General features: G+C 43.3%; 1 long non-coding RNA gene across 1 annotated transcript; it reads left to right on the forward strand.

Annotated features, from left to right (window-relative positions):
* On the forward strand, nt 1-26,567 carry LOC139387421 (uncharacterized). Its single transcript, XR_011629159.1, has 3 exons — nt 1-138; nt 1,110-1,343; nt 24,580-26,567. It is a non-coding gene; the product is annotated as an uncharacterized lncRNA (long non-coding RNA).
* The last annotated feature ends 529 nt before the right edge of the window (nt 26,568-27,096 follow it).

Consider the following 27,096-nt stretch of genomic DNA (forward strand, 5'->3'; position numbering starts at 1 on the left):
TGTGAAAGGTAACCAGGAACGAAGGGAGGTTGTGATGTGAAGAGTTATGAACGACAACGAAAGGTTCCGTTTACAAACGTTCATTCTAACCGGGATGATGTTAAGTTAAGAAGCAGGAATTTTAGTCATAGTCTCAAAGTAAGCATTGAGGAATGTCATTCTGAATTTGGGTGGGATAATTTATAAAATATTGTTGTTATTATTCAGATATAAAGAAAGAGTTGCTTTCGAACGGTGAAAGCTCTACTCAAATATATTAGGCTAGGGGAGGCTCCAGAAACATTCATTCTAAGTGTCCTCTGACAGGGAGGTTGTTAAGAGTACTCACTGGATGATAGCTAGGGTTTAACCATGAGGGTTTTTGTTATCTTTTGTTTTCCAATGTATTCAGACACATAATGTTGGTCGCATGCATGGGTAATGTGCTGTTATTATAATTTTTTGTTTTCTTTTTTCTTCTTTAGTCAATTTATTTTTCATTTTCTGGAACATAAATTTGTATTCCTGAGGAGGTACTGTTATATATTGACTAAATTGATTTGAGAATGTTTTAGTATGTATCTAACTCTGGTAGTAAATTGGAGTAGTGACTAATGTGTTATGGGTTAGATGGACTGTGACTGCATTGGGGATCTGAGGGGGCTCACAAATTAAGGTTATGGGAGTGTTATTTCTAGAGACTATGTATATTGTTACAGGAGATAGCTCATGGGAAAGGAAGGAAAGCTGGCTGTGTAAAATATAGGGATGTAAAATTGAGGGACAATTAAGAGTAAAAGTGATAGTGGTGGCATTCTGAACACTATGGTAAAAGTTTGATAAACTTATGACTTAGAGTTTTGTTAGGTTGGATATTCTTCCAACTCATAGGTATTTTTCTTAATTTTTAACAGCTGGAAGGCACTTGACAGATTACATGCGCTAGTTATTCTTACGGCAGTTGCTGTAGGGTCCGAAATTGGGCAATTGTTATGTGTAAATGTATCTGTAGCAGGAGGGGAGGTGTTTGAGACAGAATGTTTACATGGGGCTCTTATTTTAATATGACAAATTAGTGATCTTGCCATAAGAAGAGAGTCTGTTGTCAGTAAATGACCCATGTGTTGCAGTGTGTATGTCCTCAGGTGAAAGCAGCACATAAGGAGCCAGAGATAACCAAGGGCATAGACTGAATTCTGGAGATTGAGTGTACATCAAGATACACCAGCCTGGGGGTGTTGGGACAGCATTGGTTGTGGTCAACATACGGTACTCCTTACAGCACCTGCAGTGGTAAAGATCGTCATGTCTCTCTTCGGTGGGTGCATAATTCTCACAAGAAGTAAGGTCCAGCTGCATAATGGGTGAGCTTGAAAACACCATGACAGAGGAAGCGGAGATAAAGAGAGAGAGAGACTAGATTCCACTGTAGTCATACATGAGGATGGGTTAAGTCTAGGAGCTACTTCCTTTATTGGTTAATGCATCATATGAAAGTGGATAGATGTTAGGGTAATTGTACTCTAAACAACATGCTGAAGGCATCAATGTGAGAGCACATACAGTGCCAAGTTACCTGAAGAGGATGCAGCATTGATTAGGGATACGCACCTGTCTATCAGGTGATATGCCTATTAAGTGGCAATAAAAAAAGTATAAATGACATGGCTTGAGAACACCTCTCAGAACCTGGGGTCGAAAGGGGAAGACTGGGCGAAAGCATGAGGAAGGTTTTTTTGGCTTTTATTTTTGTGAAGTCCAGCAGAAAAGTATCCTGGAAGCATAGAGACAGGTGAAGAGAAAGTGAGAATTGTCATGGTCTCAGACTTTGGTTTTCATGCATATATACATATGCATAACTTATCACATTGTTAATACTGTTACATTTTGTTTTTCATTGCTTTCCAAGCCTTGTGCTAGCACCTTTATTTAACCAGATAAGCAAGTTGCGAACAAGTTCTCATTTACAACTGCGACCTGGCCAAGATAAAGCAAAGCAGTGCGACATAAACGACAACACAGTTACACATGGAATAAACAAGTGTACAGTCAATAACACAATAGAAAAAAAGAAAGTCTATATACAGTGTGTGCAAATGGCGTGAGGAGGTAAGGCAATAAATAGGGTATAGTAGCGAAGTAGTTACAGTTTAGCAAATTAACACTGGTGTGATCGATGAACAGATAATGATGTGCAAGTAGAAAAACTGATGTGCAAAAGAGCAGAAAAGTACATTTGAACAAACATATTTTCGGATAAGGTATGTAGATTGGGTGGGCTATTTACAGATGGGCTATGTACAGCTGCAGCGATCGGTTAGCTGCTCAGATAGCCTCTTAAGTCTACCCCCTCCTTTTTCGAACATTCTGTTAAAAATCGCGCAACTTTTCAGCGTCCTGCTACTCATGCCAGGAATATAGTATATGCATATGATTAGTATGTGTAGATAGAAAACACTCTGAAGTTTCTAGAACTGGTTAAATCACGGCTGTGACTATAACAGATCGTGTGTTTCATTGAAAAGCGCAAGAAAAACTGCTCTCTGAAAGCTAAAAATTATTTCCATGCGTCACTTTCATAGGTTGTTAAAAGGGCACAAAATTAATTATCGACCTGCATGCAATTCCTACAGATTCCACACGATGTCGCCATTGTCGTCATTTTCAAGGGACTTTTTTCTTTGTAAATCCAACTTACTGGATTCCATTTCTTCCGGTCTCCACCAGGATGTTTTGAATGTGCACATTGGCAGCCATTGATTTGAAAACGAGGAGCTATTGAATATATATCGCCCTGTAATCATTTTGATAGATTATAAACGTTTACTAATACCTAAAGTTGGATTACAAAAGTATTTCGAAGTGTTTTGTGAAAGTTTATCGTCGACTTTTTTAATTTGAAAAAATGACGCAGCGTTTAAAAACGATGTTTTTTTCTGGATGACACAGCTTCCATAGAAAGCTATTTTGGGTATATATGGACCGATTTAAACGAAAAAAAGACCCAATAGTGATGTTTATGGGGCATATAGGAGTGCCAAGAAAGAAGCTCGTCAAAGGTAATGAATGTTTTATATTTTATTTCTGCGTTTTGTGTAGCGCCGGCTAAGCTATATCTTTGTTTACATCGCATTCAGGCATTTTGAGGTTTTGCATGCTATCAGATAATAGCTTCTCATGCTTTCGCCGAAAAGCATTTTAAAAATCTGACTTGTTGGCTAGGTTCACAACGAGTGTAGCTTTAATTCAATACCCTGCATGTGAATTTTGATTAAGGTTTGAGTTTTAACGAGTACATTTAGCATTTAGCGTAGCGCATTTGCATTTCCAGGTGTCTACTTGAGACATCTGCGTCTCAAGTAGGAGCAAGAAGTTTAAAGCTAGTGAGGGAAATATAAGTTTCCAGGTTCAGCAATTCTTTCCAGTCATTGGCAGCAGAGAACTGGAAGGAAAAGCGGACTAAAGAGATGTTGGCTTTGGGGATGACCAGTGAGATATACCTGATGGAGCGTGTGCTACGAGTGGGTGTTGTTATCGTGACCAGTGAGCTGAGATAAGGCGGAGCTTTACCTAGCATAAACTTCTAGATGACATGGAGCCAGTGGGTCTGGTGACGAATATGTAGCGAGGGCCAGCCAAATAGAGCATACAGGTCCCAGTGGTGGGTGGTATAAGGGGCTTTGGTGACAAAACGGATGGCACTGTGATAGACTGCATCCAGCTTGCTGAGTAGAGTATTGGAAGCTATTTTGTAAATGACATCGCCGAAGTCGAGGATCGGTAGGACATTCAGTTTTAGGAGGGTATGTTTGGCAGCGTGAGTGAAGGAGGCTTTGTTGCGAAAAAGGAAACCGATTCTAGATTTAATTTTGGATTGGAGATGTTTAATATGAGTCTGGAAGGAGAGTTTACAGTCTAACCAGACACCAAAGTATTTGTAGTTGTCCACATATTCTAAGTCAGAAGCGTCTAGAGTAGTGATGCTAGTCGGGCAGGCGGGTGCGGGCAACGAGCGGTTGAAGAGCACGCATTTGGTTTAGCTAGCGTTTAAGAGCAGTTGGAGGCCACGGAAGGAGTGTTGTATGGCATTGAAGCTCATTTGGAGGTTAGTTAACACAGTGTCCAAAGAAGGGCCACATGTACACAGAATGGTATCATCTGCGTAGAGGTGGATCAAGGAATCACCCGCAGAAAGTGCGACATCATTGAGTCGGCCCGAGAATTGAACCCTGTGGTACCCCTATAGAGACTGACAGAGGTCCGGACAACAGGCCCTCTGATTTGACACACTGAACTCTCTCTGAGAAAAAGTTGGTGAACCAGGCGATGAAGTCATTTGAGAAACCAAGGCTGTTGAGTCTGCCGATAAGAATACGGTGATTGACAGAGTCGAAAGCCTTGGCCAGGTCGATGAAGACGACTGCGCAGTACTGTTGTTATCAATGGCGGTTATGATATATTTTAGTACCTTGAACGTGACTGAGGTGCACCCGTGACCAGCTCGGAAACCAGATTGCACAGAGGAGAAGGTACAGTGGGATTCGAAATGGTAGGTGATCTGTTTATTAACTTGGCTTTCGATGGCTTTAGAAAGGCAGGGCAGGGTGGATATAGGTCTGTAACAGTTTGGGTGTAGAGTGTCACCCCCTTTGAAGAGGGGGATGACCGCAACAGCATTCCAATCTTTAGGGATCTCGGACGATACGAAAGAAAGGTTGAACAGACTGGTGATAGGGGTTGCGACAATGGCAGCGGATAATTTTAGAAAGAGAGAGTCCAGATTGTCAAGCCCAGCTGATTTTTACAGGTCCAGGTTTTTCAGGTCTTTCAAAACATCTGCTATCTGGATTTGGGTAAAGGAGAAGCTGGGGAGGCTTGGGCAAGTAGCTGCGGGGGGTGCGGAGTTGTTGGCCGGGGTTGGGGTAGCCAGGAGGAAGCATGGCCAGCCGTAGAGAAATGCTTATTGAAATTCTCGATTATCGTGGATTTATCGGTGGTGACAATGGTACCTAGCCTCAGTGCAGTGGGCAGCTGGGAAGAGGTGTTCTTATTCTCCATGGACTTTACAGGGTCTCAAAACCTTTTGGAGTTAGAGATACAGGATGCAAATATCTGTTTGAAAAAGCTAGCCTTTGCTTTCCTGACTGGCAGCGTGTATTGGTTCCTGACTTCCCTGAAAGGTTGCATATCGCGCGGACTATTCGATGCTAGTGCAGTCCGCCACAGGATGTTTTTGTGCTGGTCGAGGACAGTCAGGTCTGGAGTGAACCAAGGGCTATATCTGGTCTTAGTTCTACATTTTTTGAAAGGGGCATGCTTTTTTAAGATTGTAAGGAAATTACTTTTAAAATACGACCAGGCATCCTCGACTGAGGGGATGAGGTCATTATCCTTCCAGGATACCCGGGCCAGGTCGATTAGAAAGGCCTGCTCACAGAAGTGTTTTAGGGAGAGTTTGACAGTGATGAGGGGTGGTTGTTTGATCAAGGACCCATTGCGGATGCAGGCAATGAGGCAGTGATTGCTGAGATCCTGATTGAAAACAGCAGAGGTGTATTTGGAGGGCAAGTTGGTCAGGATAATATCTATGAGGGTGCCCATGTTTACAGATTTAGGGTTGTACCTGGTGGGTTCCTTGATAATTTGTGTGAGATTGAGGGCATCTAGCTTAGATTGTAGGACTGTCCCAGTTTAGGTGACCTAACAGAACGAACTCTGAAGCTAGATGGTGGGCGATCAATTCACATATGGTGTCCAGGGCACAGCTGGGGGCTGAGGGGGGTCTATAACAGGTGGCAACAGTGAGAGACTTATTTCTGGAGAGACTCATTTTCAGAATTTGAAGCTCGAACTGTTTGTGCATAGACCTGGAAAGTTTGACAGAACCTTGCAGGCTATCTCTGGAGTAGATTGCAACTCCTCCCCCTTTGGCAGTTCTATCTTGACGGAAAATGTTGTATTTGGGTATGGGAATCTCAGAATTTTTGGTGGCCTTCCTAAGCCAGGATTCAGACACGGCAAGGACATCAGGGTTGGTGGAGTGTGCTAAGGCAGTGAGTAAAACAAACTTAACTTCTTTGATATAGGGGGCGCTCTTTTAATTTTGTCACGAAAAGATGCTCGACTATTCATATAATTGACAGCCTTGGAAAGAAAACACTCTGACGTTTCCAAATCTGCAAAGATATTGTCTGTGAGTGCCACAGAACTGATGCTACAGGCCAAACCAAGATGACATTTCAAACAGGAAGTGCCCCCAGATTTTGAACGCGCTGTGTTTCAATGAGTCCTTATATGGCTGTGTATGGGTCACGAATGAGCTTAGACTTTCTGTCGTTTCCCCATAGTGTTGACAGCATTGTGACGTATTTGTAGGCATATCATTGGAAGATTGACCATTTTACACTACATATAGTAGTGGTGGTCGCTTGGTGTCCTCCGTCGCAATTATTGCGTAATCACCAGCTGCATGTATTTTTCTGTTTGCTTCCAAGGAGAAACCCAACTGCCACAAATGATTTATCATCGAATAGATATGTGAAAAAACCTTGAGGAGTGATTCTAAACAACGTTTGCCATGTTTCTGTCGATATTATGGAGTTAATTTGGAAAAAAGTTTGGCGTTGTAATGACTGAATTTTCAGGGGTTTTTCTTAGCCAAACGTGATGAACAAAACGGAGCGATTTCTCCTACACAAATAATATTTTGGGAAAAACTGAACATTTGCTATCTAACAGAGTCTCCTCATTGAAAACATCCAAAGTTCTTCAAAGGTAAATGATTTTATTTGAATGCTTTTCTTGTTTTTGTGAAAATGTTGCGTGCTGAATGCTAGGCTTAATGCTATGCTAGCTATCAATACTCTTACACAAATGCTTGTGTAGCTATGGTTGAAAAGCATATTTTGAAAATCTGAGATGACAGTGTTGTTAACAAAAGGCTAAGCTTGTGAGTGAATATATTTCTTTCATTTCATTTGCGATTTTCATGAATAGTTAACGTTGCGTTATGGTAATGAGCTTGAGGCTATGATTACGCTCCCGGATACGGGTTTGCGCGACGCAAGAAGTTAAGGAGAGGCTTCTGATGTTAACATGCATGAAACCAAGGCTTTTTCTGTTACAGAAGTCAACAAATGAGAGTGCCTGGGGACACCTCCACGTCACCCGAGGAACAGAGGAGGAGTAGGATGAGGGTACGGCTAAAGGCTATCAAAACTGGTGGTCTAGTGCGTTGGGGACTGAGAAGAAAAGGAGCAGATTTCTGGGCGTGGTAGAATGGTGGTAGAATAGACTCTCTTAGGAACCAGAAGGAAAAAGTGGAGGTGATGAGAGATGGAAAATAAGATAGAGCATGGTGTAATTATAGAACAGAGGCCATAAGTCTCTGAGTTTGAAAGCCTCAGAGAAAGATGGCAAAAACCAGAACCAGGACCAGAGGTTTCACGTCCGGTGATCCAAGGGGACCAGGTCCGAGTATTCCGGAGGAAGTGGAACGAGCCAAGGCGAGAGGGTCCTTACGAAGTGGTCCTAGCAACACCAACAACCGTCCAGGTGAAAGGAAGCACTTTGTGGTGCAATCTAAACCACTGTACCAGAGTACCAGAGGGGATCGCGAGCAACCATTGAGAGATGAGGAAGCAGAGGACACCAGGCAGGAGCCTGGAGGGAACGAAAGGAGAGAATGCTCATTCTCCAGGCAGGAGCCTGGAAGGAACGAGAGATGAGGATGCTCTTACTCCAGGCAGAAGCCTGGAGGGAATGGAAGGAGAAGATGCTAATACACCAGGCTGGGGCCTGGAGGAAACAGAAGGAGAAAGGATCACGGCACAACTCACAATAGTTAACAGATATACTCGCCTGAAGATTCAGAGAGTCCAGAGATGAGGAGGAGTGACATGCCTGTTGCTCCTGATGACACACCTACCCAGATACCCTTGACGGAGGCACTGTCAAAGGGGACGGAGAAACAACGACAGGAGAATGGGAAGGAACCTTCCCTACTATCAACTTCTTAACAGACAGTGGAAATAAAGACAGTAATAACTCCTGATAGTTGTTGAAATCAAACCCTAGCACTGCCATTAATTGCACCATATGAAGAACAGACAGTGGTAGTGGCAGATATCTTCTGGATATGTGAAGGGATGAGATTAAGGGCAACATTATCAAAAGGATGGACAGGCCTTTGTGCAAGGGTTAGATTGATTCAACAGATAACTATCATTAAATGGAATCCTGGTAATGCTAAGCCACAAAGTACAAAACATAGAATAAGGAGAGAATATAAGTCTGACCCCAAGGTCTATTTGGATGGAATAGGCCAACCTAGAGGACTCTCCAAGGAATACAAGGCAGGAGATGAGGTTAAGTCAGGATTTGAATAAATATGTATTTTTATATCGCCTTACAAAAACAGACTGGATAAATTACATTTACTATAACCGACAAAGATTCATTAACTATACAGACTCTGCTGCATTGACCACGTTGAGTGAGTAAGTAAGGCATTGACCAAGCTGAAAGGACTACAACAGGAAGTAAAGAACAATGATGTACATGATTCCCATGCCTGGGACTGTTTGGACTCAATCCTGGGAAAATGGGATTGTCGTACCTATCAAGACCGACATCAATTGTTATAGAATGTAATAGATGGTGTACTTCCTGACATATATCAAATTCCGGACTATGTCGAGGATAATGAGGATCCTAATCCTGATCACAGGTTTCAACCAATATAAGTGGTGCTCAAAAGACCAATGAGAAGGGGGTGGACATTATCATCATATTGAATCATTGAATGTGCATTGTATCAAAGGAGTGATTGCCTGTTGTGTTTGCAATAAAGAGTGTGTTTGGTGAATAACTATACTCTCAGGCAAGGCTGAGAAATGCATGCATATGCTTTTACACTGTATGTTGAATGAAATTGGCTTGAGGAGGGATCTTATTATTCTTTCTAGCTCTGTGAGGGGTACTTGTACTGAGTTGGATTTTGGGTGTGTAACGGCAGATCTCCTCTTCGTTTGAAGAGGAGTAAGGATCGGACCAAGAAGCAGTGTGGTAAGTGTCCGTTATGTTTAATACGAAAAACAACAGAACACTAGAACAAAACACAATAACGTGCATCAACAAAACCGGAACAGTACCGTGTGGCGACAAACACTCACACGGAAACAAACACCCACAACTCAAAAGTGAAACCCAGGCTACCTAAGTATGATTCGCAATCAGAGACAACTAATGACATCTGATTGAGAAACATGCTAGGCCGAAACAGAAACCAAACATAGAAAAACAAACAGGGGCCTCCCGGGTGGCGCAGTGGTTAAGGGCGCTGTATTGCAGCGCCAGCTGTGCCATCAGAATCCCTGGGTTCGCGCCCAGGCTCTGTTGTAACCGGCCGCGACCGGGAGGTCCGTGGGGCGACGCACAATTGGCCTAGCGTCGTCCGGGTTAGGGAGGGATTGGTCGGTTGGGATCTCCTTGTCTCATCGCGCACCAGCAACTCCTGTGGTGGGCCGGGCGCGCGCTAGCCAAGGTTGCCAGGTGCACGGTGTAGCCTCCGACACATTGGTGCGGCTGGCTTCCGGGTTGGAGGCGCGCTGTGTTAAGAAGCAGTACGGCTGGTTGGGTTGTGTATCGGAGGACGCATAACATTCAGCCTTCGTCTCTCCCGAGCCTGTACGGGAGTTGTAGCAATGAGACAAGATAGTACAACAAGGTCCGGTCTATCGTTGTCTCTGATTAGGAACCATACTTAGGTGCCTTTTTTCCCACCTGTCTTGGGAAGTTGACTTTCTTTATGGCACTTTGCCTTTGAGCTTCACAATTTGTTTTTGTATTGTTTATTGTTTTGTCAGCGTCATTTTGATTATCAAAGGAAAATGTACGCTCACCACGCTGCACCTTGGTCCTCTCCTTCAAACAGCCGTGACAGTGACTCTCTGTAAAATCACTGGATGTTTTGGGACTTCTGAACATAACGCTCCAATGTAAACTCAGATTTTTGGATATAAATAGGTACTTTACCGAACAAAACATACATGTATTGTGTAACATGAAGTCCTATGAGTGTCATCTGATGAAGATCATCAAAGGTTAGTGATTAATTTTATCTAGATTTCTGCTTTTTGTGAATCCTCTCTTTGGCTGGAAAAAAGTCTGTGAAAAGGCACTCACCTAACATAATCGTTTGGTTTTCTTTCGTCGTAAAGCCTTTTTGAAATCGGACACTGTGGTTGGATTTACAACAAGTGTATCTTTAAAATGGTGTAAAATACTTGTATGTTTGAGGAATTTTAATTATGGGATTTCTGTTGTTTTGAATTTGGCGCCCTGCAGTTTCACTGGCTGTTGAAGAGGTGAGATGCTACTGTCCCCATCCCTTTAGCGGGATCATTTTCATCAACACCCGCTGAATTGCAGAGCGCCAAATTCAAATAAAATTACTCAAAATATTTTTCTTCATGAAATCACAAGTGCAATATAGCAAAACACAGCTTAGCTTGTTGTTAATCCATGTGGCGTGTCAGATTTCAATACTTATTTTCGGAGAAAACATAACAAGCATTTATGTAAGAACATCTCTCTAAGTATACAAAATTACACAAACACTAGCAGCCAAGTAGATTGGTCACGAAAGTCAGAAAAGCAATAGATTAAATTGCTTACCTTTGATGATCTTCAAATATTTGCCCTCACGAGTCTCCTAGTTACACAATAAATGTTCCTTTTGTTCCATAAAGATTATTTTTATATCCAAAGTACCTCCATTTGTTTGGCGCGTTATGTTCAGAAATCCACAGGCTCGAGCGGTCACGACATCACAGACAAAAATTCCAAATAGTACCCGTAATGTCCACAGAAACATGTCAAACGTTTTCATAATCCATCCTCAGGTTGTTTTTAAAATATATAATCAATAATATATCAACCAGGACTGTCGCTTTTTCAATAGGAGAGGGAGAGACAATGGCTGCCCCACTCTGTTGCGAACACTCAGCTATCCACTGACGTCATGTTACCTTTCTCGCTCATTTTTCAAAATAAAAGCCTGAAACTATGTCTAAAGACTGGTGACACCTTGAGGAAGCCATAGGACAAGGAATTTGGTTGATATCCCTTTAAATGGAGGCAAGGCATCCAAATGGAACAGAGAGATTTCAGGAAAAACAGCACTTCCTGGTTTAATTTTCCTCAGATTTTCGCCTGCAATATCAGTTCTGTTATACTCACAGACAATATTTTGACAGTTTTGGAAACTTTAAAGTGTTTTCTATCCTGATCTGACAATTATATGCATATTCTAGTTTCTGAGCCTAAGAAATAGGCAGTTTCAAATCAAAAATTAAAATCCTGCCCACTACATTCAAGAAGTTAAGCAAACAAGAAAACTCTCACCCAGATGCAGCATTCCTAGTAGCCAAATACTTTATTGCAGGGAAACTTAAATCCACTTTTCCAAATTTCTATCAGAATGTTAAATGTGTAACCAGAGGGAAAAAAATTCAGGACAACCTTTAGTCCACACACAGAGACACATACAAAGCTCTCCCTCGCCCTCCATTTGGCAAATCGGACCATAATTCTATCCTCCTGATTCCTGCTTACAACCAAAAGTTAAAGCAGGAAGCACCAGTGACTAGATCAATAAAAAAGTGGTCAGATGAAGCAGATGCTTAGCTACAGGATTGTTTTGCTAGCACAGACTGGAATATTTTCTGAGATTCCTCCAGTGGTATTGAGGAGTACACCACATCAGTCATTGGCCCCCCAGTGACAGTACGTACATACCCCAACCAGAAGCCATAGATTACAGGGAATATCCTCACTGAACTAAAGGCGAGAACTACCGCTTTCAAGGTGCGGGACTCTAACCCGGAAGCTTATAAGAAATCCCGCTATGCCCTTTGATGAACCATCAAACAGATAAAGCATCAATACAGGACAAAGATCGAATCATACTATACCGGCTCTGACGTTAGTCAGATGTGGCAAACCATTACAGACTATGAAGGGAAGCACAGCCGAGAGCTGCCCAGTGACACGAGCCTACCAGACGAGCTAAACTACTTCTATGCTCGCTTTGAGGCAAATAACACTGAAACATGCATGAGAGCACCAGCTGTTCCGGAAGACTGTGTGATCACGCTCTCTGCAGCCGATGTGAGTAAGACCTTAACCTCTTAGATCTCTAGGGGCGCTATTTCATTTTTGGATAAAAAACGTTCCCGTTTTAAGCGCGATATTTTGTCACGAAAAGATGCTCGACTATGCATATTCTTGACAGTTTTGGAAAGAAAACACTCTGAAGTTTCAGAATCAGATTTTGTCTGTAAGTGCCCCAGAACTCATTCTACAGGCGAAACCAAGATGATGCATCAACCAGGAATTAGCAGAATTTCTGAAGCTCTGTTTTCGATTGTCTCCTTATATGGCTGTGATTGCGCAAGGAATGAGCCTACACTTTCTGTCGTTCCCCAAGGTCTTAGCAGCATTGTGACGTATTTGTAGGCATATCATTGGAAGATTGACCATAAGAGACTACATTTTCCAAGTTTCCGCCTGGTGTCCTGCGTCGAATTCGGTGCGCAATTGCCAGCTGCTTCTACTTTACCATTTGATTCAGGGGAGAAAGCATGTGTCCAAGAACGATGTATTAATGAAGAGATATGTGAAAAACACCTTGATGATTGATTCTAAACAACGTTTGCCATGTTTTCAGTCGATATTATGGAGTTAATTTGGAAAAAAGTTCGCGTTTTGAGGACTGAATTTTCGGTTTTTTTTTGGTAGCCAAATGTGATGTAGAAAACGGAGCTATTTCTAATACACAAAGAATCTTTTTGGAAAAACTGAGCATCTGCTATCCAACTGAGAGTATCCTCATTGAAAACATCAGAAGTTCTTCAAAGGTAAATGATTTTATTTGAAGGCTTTTATGTTTTTGTTGAAATGTTGCGTGCTGGATGCTAACGCTAATGCTAACGCTAAATCCTTTGTTTGCTAGCTACTGTTACACAAATTATTGTTTTCCTATGGTTGAGAAGCATATTTTGAAAATCTGAGATGACAGTTTTGTTTACAAAAGGCTAAGCTTGCGAGATGGCATATTTATTTCATTTCATTTGCGATTTTCATGAATAGTTAACGTTGCGTTATGGTAATGAGCTTGAGGCTGTAGTCACGATACCGGATCCGGGTTTGGGAGATCAGAGAGGTTAAAGAACACCCTCTGTGTTCTGTTAGATAGGTAACTCCTTATCCACAATATACAGTGGGGGAAAAAGTATTTAGTCAGCCACCAATTGTGCAAGTTCTCCCACATAAAAAGATGAGAGAGGCCTGTAATTTTCATCATAGGTACACTTCAACTATGACAGACAAAATGAGAAGAAAAAAATCCAGAAAATCACATTGTAGGATTTTTAATGAATTTATTTGCAAATTATGGTGGAAAATAAGTATTTGGTCTCCTACTAGGAGAGGAATAAGCTGAACTGAGTAAACAGCAGGACCAATCTCACCTGCCTGGAGTTGAGGCACTTGGTGGTGCGAAGATACTCCAGGTTTTTATGTTAGGTCCACACAATGAACGGATGTTCCGCCCCGTCGAGCCAGAACAGCCCCCACCCGACATCAAAAGCATCGGCCTCCACCACTAACTATTGGGAAGGGTCCAGATGAACCAGGATCGGAGCCGTGGTGAAGCAATGTTTAAGGTCCCAGAACGCCCAGTTTGCGGCCGTGGACCACGTGAATGGAACCTTGGTAGAGGTGAGGGCAGACAAGGGGGAGGGCAAGGTGCTGTAACCCCGGATAAAGCTGCGATAAAAGTTAGCGAACCCCAGGAAGCATTGCAGCTGCACCCTGGACGTAGGCTGAGATCAAACCACCACCGCTCTCACCTTCTCGGGATCCATCTTGACACTCTCAGCAGAGATGATGTAGTCCAGAAAGGGAAAGGGAATGGTGGAACGATGGACCTCACACTTTTCCAACTTAACGAACAACTGGTTCTCCAGAAGGTGCTGGAGAACTTGCCAGACATGGATCACGTGTTCTTGGGGGGAGCGGTAGAAGACGAGGATGTCATCAGGCAAGGTGGTTGATGTTTTTTACCAGATTTCGTTTCACCATCTCATATAGACCAGGTTCCCGTAACGCTAAGGCCAACGCACTGTCTCTATGATACCGAGGAGCTGTCCATCGATCCCACCCCCATACTTCCGGCTTCTTCTCTGGTGGCACCGGTGGTATGGGAGGTGGACGCGGACATAGAGCGGGCGTCACAGTTAGAACCTACGCCACGCCACGGTGAACAGCTGTTCGGAAGTACGTCCCACTTGGTGTTTGCGATAGATTGATCAAGTGGGCCCACACACTACCCTTCTCTGGTCATCCGGGGATTGATAGGACGGTGCGGGGTCTTAGGGGGAAGTACTGGGGGCCCACCTTGGCTAAGGACGTGAGGGTTTATGTCTCCTCCTGTTCGGTGTGCGCCCAGTGTAAGGCTCCTAGACACCTGCCTAGAGGGAAGTTACAGCCCCTCCCCGTTCCACAGCGGCCTTGGTCACACCTGTCAGTGGACTTCCTCACATATCTTTCTCCGTCACAGGGGAACACCACTGAGGTATTTATGGATCGGTTTTCTAAGTCCTGCCGTCTCCTTCCTTTGCCCAGTCTCCCTTCGGCCCTACAGACTGCGGAGGCCCTGTTTACACACGTATTCCGGCACTACGGGGTGCCTGAGGACATCGTTTCTGATCGGGGTCCCCTGTTCACGTCCCGTGTTAGGAGGGCATTCATGGAGCGTCTGGGGGTCTCGATCAGCCTGACCTTGTGTTTTCACCCTGAGAGTAATGGGCAGGTGGAGAGAGTGAATCAGGATGTTGCCAGGTTTCTGCGGTCGTATTGCCAAGACCGGCCAGGAGAGTGGGCGAGGTTCGTCCCATGGGCCGAGATGGCTCAGAATTCACTCCGCCACTCCTCCACGATCCTGTCGCCGTTTCTGTGCGTTTTGGGCTATCAGCCGGTCCTGGTGCCGTGGAATCAGAGCCAGACCGAGGCTCCTGCAGTGGAGTAATGGGTGCAGCGCTCATAGGAGACCTGGAGAGCTGTCCAGGAATCCCTGAAACGGGCCGGTGGACGGTACGATGAGAGCGCTGACCGCCACCGCAGTGAGGCCCCCGTGTTCATACCGGGGGACCGGGTCTGGGTCTCGACCAGAAACCTGCCCCTCCGCCTGCCCTGCTGGAGCTGGGCTTGTGGTTTGTGGGGCCAATTAAAGTCCTGAGGAGAATAAACAAGGTGTTTTACCGGTTACAGCCCCCCCTTACTATCGTTTTAACCCCTCGTTTCATGTGTCTCTCCTCAGGCCGGTGGTAGCTGGTCCACTGCAGGACGTTGAGGTGTGGGAGGTCCCTCCGCCCCCCCCCCCCCCCCAGGGGGCCCCGGCGTACACAGTACGTTCCATCCTGGACTCTAGGCGTCGGGTGGGGGGTCTGCAGTACCTCGTAGATTGTGAGGGGTACGGTCCGGAGGAGAGGTGCTGGGTGCCGGTGGGGGACATCTTGGGCCCATCTCTGCTGGGTGAGTTCCACTGCCTCCATCCGGATCGCCCTGCGCCTCGCCCTCCGGGTCGTCCTCGAGGCCAGCGTTGGCGCACTGCGGGAGCCGCGCATCAGGGGGGGGTACAGTCACGACTTCCACCGAAGGTGGCTCCTCTCCCTGTTCGGGCGGCGCTTGGCGCTCGTCGTCACCGGTCTACTAGCTGCCACCGATCCCTTTTCTTTTTCGTTTGGTTTTTGTCTGTCTTGTGTTCAACTGTGTCTAGTTTAGGTTCATTTGTGAGGTATTTAATCTCTCCCTACCCACTAGGTTTTGTGCAGGATTGTTTGTGTATCTTGTTGCTTTGGGTTGCGTTTTGTTTGTTCAGTTTAACAGGTCTTTTCACCGGACTGTTTTTCTGCAAGTTTGTTGAGTCAGAGGAGTGTTTTCCTCCGTATTCGACTAGACTGAGTTCCTGTGTTTTTGTGGCTGCTGTTGTGGTCCTGTGCCTGTTTTGTTGATGGACTTAAATAAAACACCCTTCTTGTAACTCTTAATCTCTTGCGCCTGACTCCACACCCACCTCTCCTAGGGAGAATCTGACAAATTGTTGCAATTGCGATTTTACTTGTGATTTATATCAAAATACTTATGTGAACTGTTTGAATCATGGAACAAGAATGATTATACTAATTATATAGTTAGAAGATAATAGTGGACACATTGAATACAGTGTTGTTGGACATGACAACTAATGAAAATGCCAGGGAGGAGTTATTGTGATGGTATGTCCTCTGGCTTGTTGATGTTAGTGTTGATGTTCTCCATAGCCATTGTCAGAATGATTTTGCAGTGCATGTTGATCGAACAGGTTTCCTGTTATATTCATCAAAGGTGTAGGGAGGTGAATACAACACTTTTTTATTATACAGATGATTAACAAAACATGCACACAACATTATTCATACCCTGGTTTTCATGGTAATTGTGAATGGAAAAAAACTGTTTTGATAATGGTTTTCATACACATACCCTGTCCATAATGTAGAGGCCTACGGTATATTCATTGAAGAGGTAAGGAAAGAGGATGGTAAATGTGCTCTGCATAACATACCAGTACCAATTGATATACCTTTGTATGCCTCGTTGTCTGTATACCTGCAGACACAGACACAAAAGTGAGCAGTTCAGTCATCTGCACCAATACAGCTAGCCTTCAACATATTCTTATAGCTTACATATTCTTACCTCTTTGTGGATTGATATCCATTATATTGTGTCTATTTTCTCTTTTAGAAAGATTTGCACAAACATGAAAAGATAGATGGTATCATCATAAAACAACATCAATTTAGATCATACAAGGGACAAACCTTTCCTCAAATTGAGGAGATCTTTACATTTTCCAGTTAAGTGCCTGCACCTGCTGTCCTTTCTAATTAAAATCCAAATGTTTCGGCAAGAACCCCCACCAGCTAAGGAGGTTCCTTGATGAACTCCACTTACTATTGGGGTCTTGGAAGAACCTTTTGGGGGAAATGTTCAGTGAAAAGAACCCTAAGGTTCTTCAAAGAACTTTGAGGTTCGAGAAGAACCCTTGTTGAATCCCTACTTTTTGTGGAGTCAGTGTGTTAGTCATTGTTTCCTAGGGGACCCTATAATCCTTGGCTACATTAAATGTTTTCTCTTAGCTACTTCATGTAGCTAACACATCCTTCACCTATTCCTCTTTGACTTAGAAGTTACTGTTGCACAAACAACATCCCGATTTAGGCCTATACCATCACTGGTATCAGGCTGTATAGCTAGCTACATTTGGTCTGACTCAGTACATTTATTAGCTAGTTAGCTAGCCAGCTAATTAGCAATTAGCATTAGCTGCTAACATATTTTATACACAACTTGCTAAGACAAACTAGCTGTTTGCAGATGTAAAAAACACTAATAGTGCAATTATAGAATGCTTGTGGATTCGAAGAATCAAGAAGCAAAGTGGAAACAGTATAGTCATCAACATTGTTGCATGTGCTGCGTTGACCATAATGACTGAACGCAAATGTCTCATGGTTGAGCAACAACAAATGCACTCCTTGAGTGACAGGGGGCAGGGCTAGGTACTGTATGTGTTGAAAGCGGAGAGAGTGGAGAGAGATTACTCGAGTAGCGAAGTAAACTAATAAAATGGATGTTACACATTTAACAAACCAAACATTCAAATACCGTGCTTATGCTTTATTTGAACCCAGGTCTACATCTAACTCCACTTCGACTCTCATCTTTACAGCAAAATTGTGACTTGTTCTTCCCATCCATCCCTCTCGAAAAGCCAACTCCTTGTTGTTGTCTCTTTCACAGTGTTTCTCTGTTCCGCCCCTTCATTTCAATATCACTGCGTGCGGAGGAAGGGGGAGTCAGGGTCCAGGCCAAACTCGCAGAGCCTCCTGTGTCTTTGTGAGCACCTGATTAAAGTGGGTTTCCAGCAGAGGGATTGTGTGTGATAACGACATCTCCCATTTAAAGAGCTGTCACTCTCCCGTCAACACAGTGTGTTTGTTTCCTGGGCTGAGAATACCCTGGTGCATCTGCTTTGCATAGACTTAACCCAGCCATACTAATTAGGAGGTAAGGGAGGTAAGGAAGGAAGGAACGGCGGAAGGAAGGAGGGGGAGTTGGGGAGGAAGGAAGAAAAAGAGTAGGGAGGTAAAGATGGATGAAGTGAAGGAAATAAGAAAGGAGGGAAGGGAGTAGCCTTTTTATATGTTGCTGTTGTTTTTGGAGCTTGATGACACCTTGACTTGGAAGATGTCAATAAGGTGAAAAGCTTCAAAGAGTTCAAACATGAAACAGAAGTTGTTTTTATTCAGTTGCAATGCGGCTCTGGATTGTCAGACGGTGTGATTAAGGCTGGCAACACTGAATCCAAATATAGAATTAGAATGAGTAGAACAGGTGTCCCCATTCAGGTCAATTATGCCATAATGGATGGACTGGTGGCCATTGTGAGTGCCCCCATAGCAGTAACCCATATGGAAAATAATCTTGAAATTCAAATAAGAATCTTGTATGGCAGAAGAAGATTATTATACAAAAATATAATAAGTTGTATAATATGGATCTGGTAAGATGTTGTATGTTTTGCCTTATACACTCACCCGCCAGTTTATTAGGTAGACCTATCTGGTACCAGGTCTGACCCCCTTTGCCTCCAGAACATCCTGAATTCTTCAGGGCATGGATTCTACAAGTTGGAAATGTTCCACAGGGGTGTTAGTCCATAATGACGCAATGGCATCACGCAGTTGCTGCAGAATGGACGACGGTACACCACCACCACCAGCCTGTACTGTTGACACAAGGCAGTATGGGTCCATGGACTCATGCAGCTTACGCCAAATCTTGACTCTGCCATCAACATGACGCAACAAGAACAGGAATTGTCAGACCAGGCTATGTTTTTCAACTCCTTAATTGTCCAGTGTTGGTGATCAAGGGCCCACTGGAGGTTCTTCTTCTTGTTTTTAACTGATAGGTGTTGAACCCGGTGTGGTCGTCTGCTGCAATAGCCCAGCCCATTTTTGTTTGTCGCACATTTCTCGATAAACCGTAGACACTGTCATGCGTGAAAAGCCCAGTAGGGCAGCCTTTTCTGAGATACTGGAACCGGTGTGCCTGGCACCGACGAGCATACCACCCTCAAACTCGTTTTTCCCATTGCAACATTCAATCAAACAATAACTGAATGCCCTGATGCCTGTCTGCCTGCTCTGTTTAGCAAGCCATGGCCACATGACTAAATGTCTGTAGGAGAGATCCAATTTTGTGAATGAGGTGGTGTACTAAAAAAAACTGTCCGGTGAGTGTATGTCAGTGGTGTATTTGTGTGTGTTGACTTACACTATTTTATGATTTGACAAATAAACTTTATTTTGATATATCTGAATTTCTTACATCGGTTTGATGCTACATAGCCCTTTTACAGACTATATGAATATCATATGTGAATCCATAATGGCAGACAAATTCAGGCTATTGGGTAACACTTTACTTGACACCCAGCATCATAACACGTTATGACGGGGTCATAACCTTGTCATAATATGTGACTCGTTTCAGGAAACTACTGCATAGGAAGTTTGAACATAATTTTTTAAATATTTTTTTTATTACATTTTGTTTGGCAGAAATGCCTTCTGGAAAATGTGAACTTTCATGTGCCTTCATAACAAACTTGTATGCCATCTGTAAATATGAATAACATTGTTAAATTACAAGCCTAGTTGGTTTAGCCATGGAAAAGGACAGCAACCTTCCCGCTAGCCATGATTGGCTGAGATAATGAGTGGGCTGGACATGCTGAGAGATGAGTTCAGATTGGTCTGCCGTGTTGCACGCTTCATTATATAATATGAGCTCGTCAGTATTGTCTCCGGATTACATCTTCAAACTGAGCGCAACCATGGCAGAGGGAGAAACTGCCATCCATGTATACAGTTAAGAGAGTCTAGCTAGCTACATTTTTACAAGCTGTTTTCATTTCAAGTTAAAGTGTACTGTTAGCAAGCTATCTAATGTTGTGTATGATCTGTGTAGTAATACTATTTGTATCTCAGAGCCATTTGCATTGCTAGTTATAGCCTACTGTTAGCTAGCTAACATTGAACATGGTTGGTTAGCTACTTGCAGATTCATGCAGGGTAGTAACATTATGAGTTGGGATTATGGTTAATTGTTTAGATAGCTAGCTACATGTCTAAACAAAAGATTCCACTTTGCAAGTAACTATTTCAATAGAATGTTTATGATGTCACTGAGACAACTGTCGATAGACGTAGCTGGTAAATTTGCTCTGACTACCTACTCCAATTTCAGAGCACTCTAGTCTGAGTGTGCTTAGAGCACAGAATAATTGACAAATTTACCAACGTTTAACACCTGTTGAATATGGCTGGTGTCAGTAAATGTTGGCAAAATAGCGTAATTAAATTGTTGCCAGCAGCACAGTTGCAGTCACCTATGCTCTGGATAACAAAAAAACAGCCTAACCAGCTATGCAATGGTGAGTAAAATGGTCAGTGAGCTGTTCTCTCATTTGCTTCTGGAAGTAGCTAGCAAACTAGCCAACGTTAGCAAGCTAGCCAATGTTTTCGGTCAGAGCTTCCAGTGTTCGTTCTGAACGCTCTGAGAGCGAAACGCTCTGAGTTTACGAATGCCCAGAGCACATTAAATTTACAAACACACGTAGTAGTATAAATGGGGTGTCAAGTAGCCTAGTGGTTGGACTAGTGACCGAAAGCGTTGGACTAGTAATAGAAAGGTTCCAAGATCAAATCTGACAAGGTAAAATATCTGTCGTTCTGTCCCTGAACAAGGCAGTTAACCCACTGTTCCTAGGCCGTCATTGAAAATAAGGATTTGTTCTTAACTAACTTGTCTAGTTAAATAAAGGTAGAATAAAAAAATAAACAAGCCTTTAATATTGAAATCTTTGGTTGTTTAGTACATAGCCTCACATGTGAATCCTTAAAGAGATAGGTGGGGCTAAAGCTTAAAAGGGTGTGAACGATGCAGAATGTGTGTAGACAAAGAAGAGCTCGCTGGTAGGTACCAAAACATTTAAGGGCCGTTTTCTCAGAAGTGAGTTTACAAGTTTATCAACTTTCAAAACATAATTACTTTCCCATTGTTCCTCAACTGTAGTGTATGATATACCATTTTCCAGCTCTGAGTCTCTGCTTTTATTCAATGTAAAAAATATAGTTTAAAATTTTGCAACAAAAGACCGAATCGAGCCGGTCGATCACATATGGTCATTACACTGTCATGACACACATATTTAGTTAGACCTGTGTGATATACACTGCTCAAAAAAATAAAGGGAACACTTAAACAGCACAATGTAACTCCAAGTCAATCACACTTCTGTGAAATCAAACTGTCCACTTAGGAAGCAACACTGATTGACAATACATTTCACATGCTGTTGTGCAAATGGAATAGACAGCAGGTGGAAATTATATGCAATTAGCAAGACACCCCCAATAAAGGAGTGGTTCTGCAGGTGGTGACCACAGACCACTTCTCAGTTGATATGCTTCCTGGCTGATGTTTTGGTCACTTTTGAATGCTGGCGGTGCTTTCACTCTAGTGGTAGAATGAGACGGAGTCTACAACCCACACAAGTGGCTCAGGTAGTGCAGCTCATCCAGGATGGCACATCAATGCGAGCTGTGGCAAGAAGGTTTGCTGTGTCTGTCAGCGTAGTGTCCAGAGCATGGAGGCGCTACCAGGAGACAGGCCAGTACTTCAGGAGACGTGGAGTAGGCCATAGGAGGGCAACAACCCAGCAGCAGGACCGCTACCTCCGCCTTTGTGCAAGGAGGAGCAGGAGGAGCACTGCCAGAGCCCTGAAAAATGACCTCCAGCAGGCCACAAATGTGCATGTGTCTGCTCAAACGGTCAGAAACAGACTCCATGAGGGTGGTATGAGGGCCCGACGTCCACAGGTGGGGGTTGTGCTTACAGCCCAACACCGTGCTGGGCGTTTGGCATTTACCAGAGAACACCAAGATTGGCAAATTCGCCACTGGCGCCCTGTGCTCTTCACAGAGGAAAGCAGGTTCACACTGAGCACATGTGACAGACGTGACAGAGTCTGGAGACGCCGTGGAGAACGTTCTGCTGCCTGCAACATCCTCCAGCATGACCGGTTTGGCGGTGGGTCAGTCATGGTGTGGGGTGGCATTTCTTTGGGGGGCCGCACAGCCTTCCATGTGCTCGCTAGAGGTAGCCTGACTGCCATTAGGTACTGAGATGAGATCCTCAGACCCCTTGTGAGACCATATGCTGGTGCGGTGTGCACTGGGTTCCTCCTAATGCAAGACAATGCTAAACCTCATGTAGCTGGAGTGTGTCAGCAGTTCCTGCAAGAGGAAGGCATTGATGCTATGGACTGGCCCGCCCGTTCCCCAGACCTGAATCCAATTGAGCACATCTGGGACATCATGTCTCGCTCCATCCACCAACGCCACGTTGCACCACAAACTGTCCAGGAGTTGGCGGATGCTTTAGTCCAGGTCTGGGAGGAGATCCCTCAGGAGACCATCCGCCACCTCATCAGGAGCATGCCCAGGCGTTGTAGGGAGGTCATACAGGCACATGGAGGCCACACACACTACTGAGCCTCATTTTGACTGGTTTTAAGGACATTACATCAAAGTTGGATCAGCCTGTAGTGTGTTTTCCACTTTAATTTTGAGTGTGACTCCAAATCCAGACCTCCATGGGTTGATAAATTTGATTTCCATTGATCATTTTTGTGTGATTTTGTTGTCAGCACATTCAACTATGTAAAGAAAAAAGTATTTAATAACAATATTTCATTCATTCAGATCTAGGATGTTTTATTTTAGTGTTCCCTTTTTTTTAGCAGTGTATATAGCATTATTTTGTGGCTGACACAACTACATAATAGTGTCAAAACCCGCAAAACCTACCACACAAGGCAAAACATTCCATTACACCATAGCCTACGTGTCAATAGTATGTTTATGTTAATTAACATTTTCAGAAATGGACTATATTAAATTATAGTTGTAATTGCGCACACATTGATGTCAGACATGCACCAACCCCAATGCTGTTTCTGATGACTGGGATGAATGCAGGAGCATATTTCAGGAGCAGGACAAGGCACCCTCTGTTACTAATGAGTTACATAAAGGCATGTACCTGATAGGCCTATCTGGCTTATATGATTATGATGGTCATAATGCTCTATGACCTTGTCAAAAAGTGCATTTTCTTAGTACAAGTGACACAAGATTATTTAAAATATGATGAAAAAAACAACAACAGAAACATTTCTGTAAAGAATTCATTACAACAACAACAAAGGACTTTAAGAAAACAACTTTCAAATGACAGGAAACATCTTTGCAAGATAAAAAACACATTTGAATAAATGTGGGTTTAGACAGCCTCATGTAGGTGTCATAACCAGCCATAAAATAATGCAATATATGTCAAACAGGTGTAAATATATGGGTCATGAAAGTGATATGACCATATTATGACAGGTTATGTTAGCTCTTATGACATTATGATATGTTTTGACTGTGTCGTAAAATGTTACTGAAGATTGATAGAAAATATCCATAATTATTTTCATGTAGGTTCTACAAGGTCTTATGTTGATCCACAATGTCCTATATCAAACTTCGACACTGGCAATGGTGTTTGGCATGGTGGACTGTGGAAGCCGAGACACTATGTGCTAGTGGCGAATGGTCTTGTCCTGTCTGAGGTGTACGGCAAACTGGATAAGACTTTGCTAGAAGTGGTGAGTGCAAGGCTCATAGACCTTCTTAATTCTTGACGCTACCCATCCGTGTCGCGGGATCATTTTCGTCAGCAACCGCTGAATAGCATAGCGCAACAGTCAAATAATATTACTAAAAAATATTCATATTCATGAAATCACAAGTGCAATATTGCAAAACACAGCTTAGCCTTTTGTTAACCACCAACTGTTTGGTCCTCTGGCAGAAGATTTGCTGGTACTGCACATCTCCTTCAAAGACATGGTTGTGAACACAGGTTTAGAAACAGGCTAGCGTATTGTGTAGGGACACAATGAGGGACATTGGGACCTGCTTTTGAGAGGAAAAATCAGTCAACAAAGTGAATGGGCTGGGGGGCTTAGTGTGAAAAGAAGGTGTGAAAAGTCTTGAGGGCAGTTCTTACACAGTATACAGTGCATTCAGAAAGTATTCAGACCCCTTGATTTTTTCCACATTTTGTTACGTTACAGCCTTATTCTAAAATTGATTAAATCGTTTTTTTCCCCTCATCAGTCTACACACACAATACCCCATAATGACAAAGAAGGCTTTTTTTTTTTGCAAATGTATTAAAAGTAAAAAACTGAAAAATCACATTTACATAAGTATTCAGACCCTTTACTCATTACTTTGATGTAGCACCTTCGGCATACCCAAGTCTTCTTGGGTATGACGCTAAAATCATTTCTCCCATTCTTCTTTGCAGATCTTCTCAAGCTCCGTCACATTGGATGGCCTCCCAAGTTGCACAGTGGTCTAAGGCACTGCATCACAGTGCTAGCTGTGCCACTAGAGATCCTGGTTTGAGTCCAGGCTCTGTCGCAGCCGGCTGTAACCGGGAGACCCATGGGATGGTGCACAATTGGACAGCATCGTCCGGTTTAGGTAAAAGGTTTTGGCCGGCAGGGGTGTCCTTGTCGCATTGCACTCTAGTGACTCTTGTGGCGGGCCGGGTACATGCATGCTGACACGGTCGCCAGGTGTACGGTGTTTCCTCTGACGCATTGGTGTGGCTGGCTTCCAGGTTAAGTGGACATTGTGTCAAGAAGCAGTGTGGCTTAGTTGGGTTGTGTTTCGGAGTAAGCACGGCTCCCGAGTCCGTACGGGAGTTGCAGCGATGAGACAAGACTGTAGCTACCAATTGGATACCATAAAATTGGGGGAGAAAAAGGGATAAAAATAAATAAGAAAAAATAGCAAATAAAATAAATAAAAATTGTCAAATTTGTCAGTGATTACAACTGTGAGTGTTTCTGGGTAAGTCTCTAAGAGCGTTCCATGTGGATTGTGAAACATTATTATTTTCAAAATTCTTCAAGCCCTGTCAAATTGGTTGTTGATTGTCACGCCCTGATCTGTTTCACCTGTCTTTGTGCTTGTCTCCACCCCCTCCAGGTGTCGCCCATCTTCCCCATTATCCCCTGTGTACTTATACCTGTGTTTTCTGTTTGTCTGTTGCCAGTTCGTCTTGTTTGTCAAGCTTACCAGCATTCGTCCTGTCAGCTACTGTCTTTTCCCCGTCTCTCTTTTCTCGCCCTCCTGGTTTTTGACCCTGTACCTGCCCGTCCCTGACACTGAGCCTGCCTGCCATCCTGTACCTTCACTCCACCTGTAACGTTCTTCAAAAACAATAAACCGACAATATGAACGAAGACGAAACAGTCCCGTAACGTGAACACACACACACAGGAAACAGGAACAATCACCCACAACCCATAATACAAAACAGGCTACCTAAATATGGTTCCCAATCAGAGACAATGACTAACACCTGCCTCTGATTGAGAACCATATCAGGACAAACACATCGAAACAGACAAACTAGACATACAACATAGAATGCCCACTCATATCACACCCTGACCAAACAAAACATAGAAACAAACAACGCAAACTATGGTCAGGGCGTGACACCACCCCTGGATTACTGAACTCTGAATGTCCCTGAGCCGGCCTGCCGTCCTGTACCTTTGCTCCTACTCTGGATTATCGACCCCTGCCTGCCTTGACCTGTCGTTTGCCTGCCCCTGTGATTACAATAAAAAAAATTACTTCACACAGTCTGCACTTGGGTCTTACCTTGATTCCTGATAGTTGATCATTGCTAGACAACTATTTTCAGGTCTTGAAATAGATTTTCAAGTAGATTTAAGTCAAAACTGTAACTCAAACATTCACTGTCTTCTTGGTAAGCAACACCAGTGTAGATTTGGCATTGTGAGTTAGGTTTTTGTCCAGCTGAAAAGTGAATTCCTCTTCCAGTGTCTGGTGGAAAGCAGACTGAACCAGGTTTTTCTCAAGGACTGGGAAGTTTCACGATAAAAAAGCACAGGCAAAATCCTAAACATTACAACCATACCCATAACATGATGCAGCCACCACTATGTTTGAAAGTGGTACTCAATAATGTGTTTTATTGGAATTTGCCCAAACATAACACTTTGTGTTCAGTACAAAAAGGTAATTGCTTTCCCACATTTTTTGCTGTATTACTTTAGTACAAAAAGGATGCATGTTTTGTAAAATATATATTTTACCTTTATTTAACTAGGCAGGTCAGTTAAGAACAAATTCTTATTTACAATAAAGGCCTACAGTGGGTTGACGGCCTACAGTAACTGCCTTGTTCAGGGGCAGAACATATGTTTAACTTGTCGGCTTGTGGATTTGATCCAGCAACCTTTTGGTTACTGGCCCAACCTTTTGGTTACTGGCCCAACACCTAACCACTAGGCTACCTGCCCTCCCAAACCTCCTTACTGTCACGTTCTGACCTTTAGTTCCTTTGTTATGTCTTTGTTTTAGTATGGTAAGGGCGTGAGTTGGGTGGGTTGTCTATGTTCTGTTTTCTATGTTGTGTTTATGCGTTTGGCCTGGTATGGTTCTCAATCAGAGGCAGGTGTCGTTAGTTGTCTCTGATTGAGAATCATACTTAGGTAGCCTTTTCCCACTTGTGTTTCGTGGGTGTTTGTTTTCTGTCTCTTCACCAGACAGAACTGTTTCATTTTCGTTTGTTCTCCTTGTTATTTTGTTTTTGGTGTTCAATGTTAATAAATTATCAACATGGAGACACGTACCATGCTGCGCTTTGGTCCTCACCTCATTCCAACGACGATCGTTACACTTACAGGCTTCTTTCTTGTCACTCTGTCAATTAGGTTAGTGTTGCGGAATAACTGCAATGTTGTTGATCAATTCTCAGTTCTCATATCACAGCCATTTA

This window comes from Oncorhynchus clarkii, chromosome 28 (assembly GCF_045791955.1).
Source record: "Oncorhynchus clarkii lewisi isolate Uvic-CL-2024 chromosome 28, UVic_Ocla_1.0, whole genome shotgun sequence".
In the NCBI taxonomy this organism is placed as follows: Eukaryota; Metazoa; Chordata; class Actinopteri; order Salmoniformes; family Salmonidae; genus Oncorhynchus; species Oncorhynchus clarkii.